Source organism: Nyctereutes procyonoides, unplaced genomic scaffold (genome assembly GCF_905146905.1).
Source record: "Nyctereutes procyonoides isolate TBG_1078 unplaced genomic scaffold, NYPRO_anot_genome, whole genome shotgun sequence".
In the NCBI taxonomy this organism is placed as follows: Eukaryota; Metazoa; Chordata; class Mammalia; order Carnivora; family Canidae; genus Nyctereutes; species Nyctereutes procyonoides.
Window position 1 is genome coordinate 21,548,761 of NW_026575035.1, and position 12,794 is coordinate 21,561,554.

The following is a 12,794-nucleotide window of genomic DNA, read 5'->3' on the forward strand; positions in this document are numbered from 1 at the left end:
ATCAGTCAAATACATTTGAAAAGAAAAATTACAAGTTTAAGGATTGAAAAAGAAGAGGTAAAACTATGCTTCTTTACAGATTATATAAATGCAAGAATATCAATTAAAAAGCTACAGTCAGAAAATTACCAATTTTACCATCTATCTAATAAGATAGAAAGTTGACAAAAAATTAATATCATAATGTATATGTAAACAACTGGTTAGAAGATCCAACTAAGATAATACATTTTTTCGCCCATAACTGTTGCTCACCTTTTTCTGTGGCACGCAGGAAACTTGACATCCTAGCCTCCTACAGGCAGACAAGACCATGTGACTAATTCTGAGCATTTTCAGTAGACACTGTATTTGAAGGAAACCAAATAAAGATAGATCTTTACAGAAGAAGGTGAGCTAACAATGTAGAAGGAAAAATTGAATTAGAATATCATCATTCTGTAACACCTAATAAGATCATTGACTTACATATGTCAGTATTAAATGTATTAAGTGTATGATTTACTACTCATAAATGTGAAAATGTAACCGTCTAATAAAGTAACCAGAACCAGATGCTCATTATACTAATCCAGCAGACAATCTAAGCATTATAATCTTAACTAATCAGATATTTAAATTTCCTGAAGTGATGCAATGCAAATTACACATTACCCATCATTTGTCTCAATAAAAATGTTGAACATTTATCCTTAAGCTTTTATATCTAACTTCCAGTTTATAGTAAATGCCAGAGATAGAACAATCTATATTACACCATAAGGAAACAACCAGAAAAATTCAAAGACATGCAACCCACAGATTAGTACCTGTGTCTCTTCAAAATATTCCTTTCAAAGGAGAGAAGCTTATGGCCTGGATATGCTCATTATAATTCCAAGTGCTTCCTCATACTTCAAACTTCCCTTGTCCTTAGGTTGGAACCACACAGCCAGTGGAGAACAGCAATTCTGGGCCAAGACAGTTAAGAGTCAGTGGCTCTTCTCCATTCCTTTCTTGGAGACCATCATCCAGATCTAGATGGCCAAATGCAAGGTAGGAGAGGGCCTTTGTTGAATTAAACAAGTTAAATGGCAGTCTTTGCCAGCTGTAATATCTAGCATTAAGTATTCTTCACCAATATTGGGCCTGTGCTGAATTTTAAAACACTCAAGGACAAAGCAACGGATGCACTGCATCCTTTTGGATTGGATCTCAATCTGAATAAACTCCTGAAAAAATTATTTGGGAATCAGAGGGAGAAATTCAAATATGAACTCAGTGTTCAGCAGGATGTTGGGCAAAGGCAGAGTGACATGTGTGACCCAGTCCTGGGGAACAGAGCCAGGTAGGAGGAGACACCATGGGGTAGAGCTCACAAGAATAAAAAGGAGAGTCACACTGGTGGCAAAGTCACCACTGGTCTCCATGGACCCATGGAGAGGGTCCATGTCTCAGTACTGTAACACAGCCCAAAGATGTGAACAGGGTGCAGTATTTTGAATTGAGTATTCAAAAAAAAAAAAAGACTAGGCTTTAACCTAGAAGAAATAAAGAATCACTTCAAATTGGTAAGATTAATTATCTGCCATCATTAAAAATGGAGGTTTGAGAACCAAGATAAATCAATTATAGGAGAAATTGTTGTGCACTTGGGTCTTATGGCTCATGGAGAGTGTGGAATATAGGTGGACCCATAGTTAATTGATGATTAAGGTGTCAGTGGCAAAGGGGAGGTTTCTTTGAAGGAATGGGATTTTGAGAACAGACATCCATAGACAAAGGTATGAAAGGCAGAAGGAAAAGAGCAAATAGTCCATCAGACTGTGCACTCCCTCTTCTGGTCAGTAGCATCCAGAGGCACAAAAGATGCCTGCTCACTAGGCTCAGGCCTCCTCCGGAGCTAGGCAGTGGGCACCCCAAGGGCTGCCTCACCTCATAGAAACCCACAGAGTAGCCAGATGATCTCTAGTAACTCTAATGACAACAGTAATTACAGAACAAAATGATGATGAATGAATACCGGCTCACAGCATGAATTCGGTAACTGCCAAATAAACAGGTAAACCACCTGAGTAAGAAGGTGTAGTAGCTCGCTAATCGGAACTACTCCTAGACACTGCAGGACAGAGTTCCGTCAAATCAGTGATTCTGCATTCATGATTTCTCATCCTTCACACCCTCTCCTCAACATTAATCCCAGAGAGTCGAAAAGAACCCCCGGAAAGTCTGACAAAAATACATAAATCTATGTGAACAGGTACCTACATAATGGGTATATATATACACACGGGATCCCTGGGTGGCTCAGCGCTTTAGCGCCTGCCTTCGTCCCAGGACGTGATCCTGGAGACCCGGGATAGAATCCCACATCAGACTCCCTGCATGGAACCTGCTTCTCCCTCTGCCTGTGTTTCTTCCTCTCTCTCTCTGTGTGTCTCTCATGAATAAATAAATAAAATCTTAAAAAAATAAAAATATATATGTCTGTTTTATGCATATCTATAAGTGTGATATACCTATGTGCATATATAATGAATGTAAATGCATACATATGTACAATCATGGACATGTATATGTATGTATATATATATAGAGAGAGAGACAAATGTGTATATGTGTGTGTGTGTGTGTGTGTGTGTATAACAAGGTACTGTCTCCACAAAATCATATCAAAAGAGAAATTAGAAGGATGAGTTAAACTAGAGTCAAGACAACTCTACTGGGATCCCTGGGTGGCGCAGCGGTTTGGCGCCTGCCTTTGGCTCAGGGCGCGATCCTGGAGACCCGGATCGAATCTCACATCGGGCTCCCGGTCCATGGAGCCTGCTTCTCCCTCTGCCTGTGTCTCTGCCTCTCTCTCTCTCTCACTGTGTGTCTATCATAAATAAATAAAAATTAAAAAAAAGACAACTCTACTAAAAATTTCAAGATAAAAAAATTGGAAAATTCTGTGCCCAATTGATTGTGCCAGAATACCATTCCCTCCTTACCTGGTAGCAAAACACTAATTTTACTGGAGGGGCAATATGCCCAACTAAAAGATGACATTTCCCAACTTGTCTGGCACATAGGAGTGGCCATGAACATGTAAACAGAAATAGCAGAAACAGGTATCTGTGGAAATACCCTTTTGGCCTATTGCTTTCCCCTTCTCCCTGGGTGGAACTCCAATGTGATAGTTGAAGCACCAGCAGCCACATTACACCACCTGAAGAAGTGGCTAAAAAGACAGTCTGGAAGTCCAGAAGGAACCTAGAATCCTAATGACTTTGGAGGGCTATCACACTAATACAGGAACGAAACGACTGTCCGTGTGTCTAAATTAAAACAGCAGTGCCTACTGCAAAAACAATTGCTCAACAGTGAGCCAATCTTACGTATTTATTTCATGGATTCATCAAATATTTATGAAGAACAGACTATGATTTATACATCTTGTTGGATGCATGGTACCAAAGTGAATTGGGCCAGTCTTTTCCCTTTAGAAATCCATAGCTTTGTGGAGGAAAGAGGCATGTAAAACAGTAATCACAATTTGATAAATAATCTAAAAGATGATGTAGCAAACTCTGAGCTTTATAGTTATTATACTTCAAAATATTTCTCTTCTGACATAATATATTTAATTCATATCATTTTCTATTTTTGAAGACCTTGAAAATACATTGAGAGTTTATTAACTATATCCATAATAACATTTGAAGATCATTGTTGAATTTAATTCAATTAAAAAAATGCCAAGGGGCACCTGGGTAGCTCAGTCAGTTAATCATTTGACTCTTGATTTCAGCTCAAGTCATGATCTCAAGGTCCTGGGATGGAGCTCCATGTCAGGCTCCAAGCTCGTTAGAAATCCTTATTGCAAAAGAGGTGTCTTCTGAAAAACACAGCAAAATGTTTCCTGTTCCAGAAGAAGGTCAATTAATAAATACGGGGGCGGGAAGGGAAGCTAACTTAGAAAATCACCATTTTGCAATCCCCAGTGTAATCATCAATTCAGGCAAGGGTCAGGAGTGGTTGTTAATATTTCCAAGTGTGCCACATGCCTATCAGAATGACTACAGCATGCAGCACTGACAACATCCAGTCCTGCCCAGGGTGTGGTGCAACAGGATGCCCCATTCACAGCTGATGAGGGCATAAAATGTTACAGCCACTTTGAAAGATTGACAGTTTCCCACAAAACTCAACATACTCTTACCATACAATCCAGTGATCACTCTCCTTGATAAACACAGGTGTTTTCAGTAGCTTCACTTATAATTATCAACTAAGATACATGCAAGATGCCCTTCAACAGCTGAATGAGTAAATAAACTTGGTACAGACAATGGAATATTATTTGGCTATGAAAAGAAATGAACTTCCAAGCCATGAAAAGACATGGAGGAAACTTAAAGTGCATTTTACAGATTGAAAAGATCCAAACCAAAAAGATCACATACTATTTAATTCCAGCTATATACCATTCTGGAAAAAGGTGAAACTAGAGATACAGTGAAAAGATCAGGGTTTTGGGGTGAGAAAGATGACTAGGTAGGACAGGATTTTTAGGGCAGTGAAAAGTATGTGATAGGATACCATATGAGACTGTAACAGTGGATATATGTCAAAACCCAAGAATAGAGTGAACCCTAATGTAAACTATGAATTTGGGGTAGTAATGATGAATCAGGGGACACCTAAGTAGCTCAGCAGTTTGGCGCAGCCTTCAGCCCAGGGCGTGATTCTGGAATCCTAAGATGGAGTCCCACGTCAGGCTCCCTGCATGGAGCCTCCTTCTCTCTCTGCCTGTGTCTCTGCCTCTCTCTCTCTCTGTCGCTTTCTCTGTCTCTCATGAATAAATAAATAAAATCTTTTAAAAAAATGATGATGAATCAGTGCATGCTCACCAATTTTAACAAATGTACCACTCTGGTGCTGATGTTAATAGTGGGAGGGGTTGTGCAAGTGGGAGGTGAGGGAGTATACGGGAACTTATATATATACTGATATATATATATATATATATATATATATATATATATATATCACATATGCATAAGATAAAAGATTGTCGGAAGCAATATAGTCACATGGTGCCCAAGTACCATCCCACAGTCTATTAGTAATTATAATTAGTTTGTCATTACAATGGAGAAAGCTTGTAGTTTCCACCTTCTCCTGGGGACTAAATTTAGCCTCTCTAGTAGTGGAAGAGCCCAGATATTACAACAGGGTGAAGTATGAAGTATTAAATAGTATATGATATTTCTGGCTAAAAATGTTTAATCTGAGTTGAATCATCTATAAATTTAAATTGAAGTTTGCAGAAGATAGAGGGGATAGATGTCCAGTTAAATGACATCATGAAAAAAGTAAGTCAGACAAATAGAGAATACAGGACATTTTTTGAGACACCTGGCCTGGTCTTTTCAAAACATCAGTGACATACATATATTTTTTTTAAGATAGAGTTATTTTCAAAGATAGAGTTATAAAAGAGATAGAGCAGCCAAATGCAATGTCTGAAACTTGATTGGATCTTTAGGAGAAGTGGAGAAATATGGATATGGCTTAATATTAGATGGTATTGTAGAATTAATATTAGTTTTATTAGGTATGATCATTTTATCATAGTTACATGTGACAATCTCCTGCTCTGTCAGTAACCACTGGTTACCTACGTTTGTGGCTTCTCTGCAACTTACTTTGAAATCATTCACCAAAAGAGAAGAGGATATAAGAAGCAAATTGGGTAAAATGTTAACAACTCTTCAGTCTAAGTGTAGGTTTTTGGAACACTTACGTACTATTTCTTTAAATTGTAGAGTGTGTTGGAAACTTTTCTCAATAAATATGTGGGGAAAATAATGTGTCTTGATCATCAAATTGTTTCGAAATCAGCAACTGAGTTTCACTTTCCTAGCTGAACTATGGAACTAGTTCTAGTCTCTTAATGTAGAAGGAACGACTTCAATGTAGCCATTGGAGGGCTGACCACATGGCAGTGTTCCATCTGTAAATGACCTTAAGCATGTGCCTTCACAGGTCACCCCTTCACTCCAGGCCACTGTGGAAACTGAAAGCATTGGAGGTATGTCACACACTGCAGTTATGCCAACATGGCTTAGACACAGGTAAATTCTTACGGTTGACACTCCTTTATCTGACAGCTATAGAAATAGTGAAAGGCACAGAAGGACACGTAAAACCAAAATAATTTAAGAGACAGCTTCCAGTTTCTAGATTGCTAGACTCTTGTGCCACTGTGGTGCAGCATTTCTGCAGGTAAGACTTAGGTCCCTTGGCCTTTCAAGAGAAAATGCTAGGTGCCTACTTCCAAGGTTAGTCTTCTGTGGACACAGCATAGTACAGTTCCCAAGTAGGGGTATTGTCATCTACAATATTTTTCTGTTATTCTTCTTCTATGGCTGTTTTTGGCCTGGAGACAAGGTCCCACATTCACTAACAGCCAAGAGGAAGAATGTGGCTCACATGAACTCTTATGCAAATCCTTCTCCCAAGCCCTCAGCAATTTCACAGTGGAGGCACAATAATAAATAAATAAATAAATAGATGATAGATGATAGATAGATAGATAGATAGATAGATAGATAGATGATAGGATACTGGCACAAAAATAGACACATAAATCAATGGAACAGAATTTAAAAAAAAAACAGAAATGAGCCCACAACTATATGATCAGTTAATCTTGGACAAAGCAGGAAAATGTATGCAATGGGAAAAATACTATCTCTTCAATGAATGGTGTTGGAAAAACTGGGGGAGAACATGCAATGGAAAAACTGACCCACTGTCTTACACTGTACACAAACATAAATTCAAAATGGATGAAAGACCTAAATGTAAGACAGGAAATCATTAAAATTCTAGAAGAGAACACAGGCAGTAACCTCTTTGACATCAGCTGTAGCAACTTCTTATTAGACACATCTCCAGAGGCAAGGGAAACAAAAGCAAAAATGGGCTATTGGGACTTCATCAAAATATAAAGTTTCTGCACAGTAAATATATATATATATATATATATATATATATATGAATATGTTCTTTATATAAAGAGAATATATTCTTTATATAAGAATATAGGCTATTCTTTATCTTTATACAGGTGATATATATATATCCCCTATTCTTTATCTACTCATCAGTTGATGGGCATTTGGGGTCTCTCCATGATTTAGCTGCTTATAAATATCAAAATATCAAAATGTATGTATGTATGGCTTCAAATTAGCATTTGAAATTAACATATCACCTATATATATCACACAATGGAATATACTAGAATGGAACTATACATACAATGGAATACTAAGCCATAAAGAATAAAATTTTGCCATTTTCACTGATGTGGATAGGACTAGAGAGTATTATGCTAAGTGAAATAAGTCAATGAGAGAAAGAAAAATACCATTTATTTCACTTGTATGTGGAATTTAGGAAACAAAATGAATGAGCAAAGGGGGGAAGAGAGAGAGGCAAACCATAAGAGACTCTTAACTCTAGAGAGCAGTTACCAAAGGGGAGGGCAGTGGGGGATGGTTGAAGTTGGTGATGGGAATGAAGAAGTACACTTGCTGTCATGAGCAACGGGTGCTCTATAAAAGTGTTGAGTCACTATATTGTATACCCGAAACTAACATTACACTGTATGTTAACTGGAATTTAAATAAAAACTTTTAAGAAAAGGAAAAGAAAGCTTTCTATGTCTCAATGATGGGAATCTTTGGGGTGATAGACTGCAAACTGAGTGCATTATCAGAGTCTCTTGTGCAAATGATAAAAATCAAAATTTGCATGGCATTTTACAAAATGCTTTGTTATATTTATTATTTCCATATTTTTAACCTTCTTGAGAGTCAGATAGGAATTCTCACAGTCTATCCTCTAACCTGAAGAGCTCAGTACATGCCAGAAAAATAAAAGAAAATCTTGGGATTCAAGTGCAGTTTATTGCAGATTATTTAGGAAAGTTACATGTGTAGTGTGGTCAGAGGAACAGGAGCTTTGGAATCATAGTCTGGGCTCAAAACCCACTTCTACTTGTGAAAGGTATACCCCTTGGTGAGTTATGTACCTACCTGAGTCTCATACTTACCTGACAGGGCTGTTTTGAGGATTACATAAAATAGGCCATTGAAAGCACACAGTGTTTAGTACGTGATAAGTATTTCTCATCAGAATGCTTCATGATTTTTTTCTAGTTGTCTGGTTGCCACAGTGCCCAAGGACCTACCTGGGAGTGGTATGTCTTCCAGTCAGTGTTTCCTACATCCAGGGCTTGCCTGTACTTTTTACTTCAAAAGCAAAAAAAAAAAAAAAAAAAAGAATACTCATCGGGCTCCCTGCATGGAGTCTGCTTCCCCTCTGCCTGTGTCTCTGCCTCTCTCTCTGTGTGTCTCTCATGAATAAATAAACAAAATCCTTAAAAAAAAAAAGGCGGGGGGGGGGGAATGCCTGGGTGGCTCAACAGTTGAGCGTCTGCCATTGACCCAGGGCGATCCTGGAGTTGCCGGATCAAGTCCCACATCAGGCTCCCTGCATGGAGCCTTCTTCTCCCTCTGCCTGTGTCTCTGCCTCTCTCTCTCTCTCTCTCTCTCTGTCTCCATCTCTCATGAATATATAAACAAAATCTTTAAAAAAAAATGAATACTTCACATGCCTGAGAGTGTGGTCTCTTAGTTTAGAGTGAGGTCTCTTCAATTAGTGAATGATGGAGAAATGTCAAAACTTTTGTCCTGGGACGCCTGGGTGGCTCAGCAGTTGAGCATCTGCCTTTGGCTCAGGGTGTGATCCCGGGGTCCTGGGATCAAGTCCTCCATCAGGCTCCCCGGCATGGAGCCTGCTTCTCCCTCTGCCTGTATCTCTGCCTCTGTGTGTGTGTGTCCCATGAATAAATAAATAAAATCTTTAAAAAAAAAAAAACTCTTGTCCTCGGAATGGTCACAAAGGGTAACAATATGTTGCTGAAAATTAATAATTTTTACAGAAAGCTGCATGAACTTCTTTCAAGATAAATCATATACTTTGGGAGCAAATTTTTTCCTACACAAAACGTATAGGGAAAGTCATAATCTTCCCTTGTTCTCCACATAAAAATCCTGTGACCCAGAATGCTTTCTTCATCACACTTGGATTTGTTTTGGGAGGGTTCCCCCCAATTTTATTGAAAAATAGTTGATATACTTCACTGTGTAAGTTTTAGGCATATGCAGGATGTTTTTACTTACATATATTGTGAAATGATTGTAAAACATTCAACTAACATTCATTTTTCTCATACAGATACGATAAAAACAAAGAAAATCTCCTTGCGATAAGATCATAAAAAATCATAGGATTTTTTAATCTTCTAATTAGAAACTTGTGCCCTTGACTACCTTCCTCTAATTCCCCTTCCTGCCACCCTCAACCTCTAGTAACCACAAGTCTGACTTCTTTTTCTATGAATTTGTATCTTTTGTTCTTTTTTAGTTTCCACATGTGAATGAGATCGTATAGGATTTGTCTTTGTCTGACTTATTGCACTCAGCATAATGCCTTCAAGATCCATCCATGTTGTTGCAAATGGTAGAATTTCTTCATTTTTGTGGCTAAATTATATATATATATATATATATATATATATATATATATACACACACACACACACACACTTCGCTATTGTAAGTAATATTGCAACCAATGTGGGAGGTGTAGGTATCGTTTTGAATTAGTGTTTTGTTTCCTTTGGATATATTCCCACAAGTGGAATTGCTGGAACGTATGATAATTTTATTTTTCATTTTTTGAGGAACCTCAATACTGCTTTCTATAACTGCTTCAGCAATTTCCATTCCCAGAAACAGTGCATAAGCGTTCCTTTTTTTCCACATCATTGCTACGTGAAAAAAATGAAACTGTACCCATATTTTACACCATTTACAAATATTAACTCAAAATGGATTAAAGACTTAAATGTAAGACCTGAAACCATGAAACTTCTAGAAGAAAACATAGGGAAAAACCTGCGTGACATGGGTCTTGCTGATGATTTTTTGGCTATGACACCTAAAGTACAAGCAACAAAATAAAAAACAAACAAATAGGACACATCAACCAAGCAACTCTTGCAAGAGTTAAATGAATTGAGATGTGCAAAACACTTAGAAGTCGTATAATACGTAGGAAGATTCCGAAAGCATTATTTCTATTATGATGATGATGATGATGATGATGATCACAATGCTAGTGGTTATTTCCTTGAGCAACTGTAGTCTGTTCTAACATGGGTTTTGTAGGTGTACATATCTAATTTCTACATGAAAATAATTGTGTAAGAATGTTCAAGTGTAGCACAATATGATTGTCAAAAATCTGTCACCAAAACAAATCAAACAAACAAAAAAGCTTCTGTTGTTTTTTTAAAAGGTGAATCTGAGAAAAGAATGCATTAGCTCCAAGAAAAGCCTGCTCTGATGGTAAAGGCATGGACTCTGTTCAGGAGACCTCTAACCTAATCCTGATGTTACCTATTTTATTGACTAGCTATGTGACCTTGAATAAAGCTACTCCATCTCCACACATCCACACACCCCCCACCTCAGATCCTCACTATAAAATAAAATAACTACTTGGTGTGACTTTCAGAGGCATATTGTGAGTATCAGGTAAAATATATCAAGACCTTATTTGTATTACAATACTATTTCTATATTATTGAACAACTGCCTAATGAAAAGCATATTTCTAGTAGATATGAGATCATCAAGTGAATTCATATAATAGAAAAATGACTAGACTGAGAATTCAGATCCTTGTTTTACTAGTTACATAATGTTGGGCATTGAGTCAAGGTTCAAAGACCTTATTTCTTTAACTATAAAGCTATCCTACTAATCTGTGATCTCCCTGTGGGTCAAATTAGATTATGTGTAGGAAAGTGCCCTGTGAATTGGAAATATTCTTGCTAGGATAAAATATTTTCATACTCATTACTTATATAATTTAGAAATTCAGTGATTGTAGTTGTTGTTGCTAAAATATGTATTTGGGGGATTAAAGTCTCAAAGGTAAATCTCCTAGCATTAAATGCGTTATGTGCACCATGCTTGTGCTTTCTCACTTGTCTTCATACAGGAACCAAGTGACTATTTTTTAAGATTTTAATTATTTATTTGAGAGAAGAGAGAGAGAGAGCATGTGTGCATGAGTGGAGGGAGGGCCAGAGTAAGAGGGAGAAGGAGACTCCCCACTGACCATGACCTGAGCAGAAGACAGATGCTTAACGGACTCAGCCACACAGGTGCTTCCACCCAAGTGATCTTTTAAACACATTAATCAAACCATCTCACCCCCCTTGATCAAAAATATCCAGAGGATTCCAAATGTACTTAAAATAATGTACAGTTAACCTATCAAGGCCTATAAGCCCCTCCATGATGCAGCAATCTCCTCCTTCATCTGCTTCCCATCTCTCACTTTCTCTACCTTCTGCACACTTTCTCTACTTCAAGGACCTTGATGAGACCCCAGAACACATCAAGCTCTTTCGTATAGGAGGGCCTTTGCACAATAGTTCTCTCTAACAAGAATATATACTTTCTCCTGATTTTTGCATAGTTGCCCCTTCCCATCCTTCAGACCTCAGTAAGCTGTAACTTGTACCTTTAACACTGTGTGTTCTATTCTCTTTGGCTTCGTTCATTTACATAGTTACAGCCAAAGGTATTGATAGCCTTCTTGATAAATGTCAGCAAACTTTGGGAGAGATGATGCTGAACAACCACTAAAACCAGAGAAATCCACTTCCATGTGACAGGAAAAGAATCTTCATTCGCTTCTGTAAAATTCCAAAGCTGGTTTTTTTTTCAATTTTTTATTGCAGCTATTAGCTCCTGTGTTCCAAGACTAGGAAAACAAAACAAAGAAATGTCTCTACCAAGTTTTGCCTGCAGTATTTCGAATTATGACAGCTTCCCTTTTCTTGAGATCCTCCCATCTTGCCAAGGTTCCTAGCCTCCACGAAAAGACCTTTCTTGATAACTATAAGACTGTGAGGAGTCCTGTTATTGATAAAACAGGTATCAGTACAGCTTCCCGGGAAAGAAGCTTAGTAGGCACTGGTTCCACATATGAACTATAACTATTGTCCCTAAAAAATGAGCTTGTTGTAAATGATTAAATGACACTTTTTCTTCTTTTTTAAAGATTTTATTTATTTGACAGAGAGAGGAGAGAGAGAGCACAAGCAGGGGGAATGGCAGGCAGAAGAGGAGGGAGAAGTAGACTCCCTGCTGAGCAGAGAGCTCAATGTGGGGCTCCATCCCAGGACCCTGGAATCACAGCCTGAGCTGAAAGCAGATGTTTACCTGACTGAGCCGTCCAGGTGCTCCAAATGATACTTTTTCTTAAATATGGCACTCCTATGCTGTGGTTACACTATCAATCTCTCCAATTACATCCTGCTAAAAAGAAGACTTGGTTCTTTTTTTTTTTTTAATGGAAGATCCAGAATCTTGTTGAATTCAGGCTTTCCTTTTTTTAAAAGATTTTATTTATTCATTCATGAGAGACACAGAGAGAAGGTAGAGACATACTCAGCCTCCTTGCAGGGATCCTGATGTAGAACTCGATCCCAGAACTCTGGAATCACCCCTTGGGTCAAAGGCAGACGCTTAACTGTTGAGCCACCCAGGCAGCCCGAAGACTTGGTTCTTATTGAACCTATAAAAATAAATACGTGGCCATAAAAGAGGAAGGATCTCAGTAATAGCCACTTTGATAGAATCAGTCTTCTGCTCTAAATAGGTTCATGGATAAAA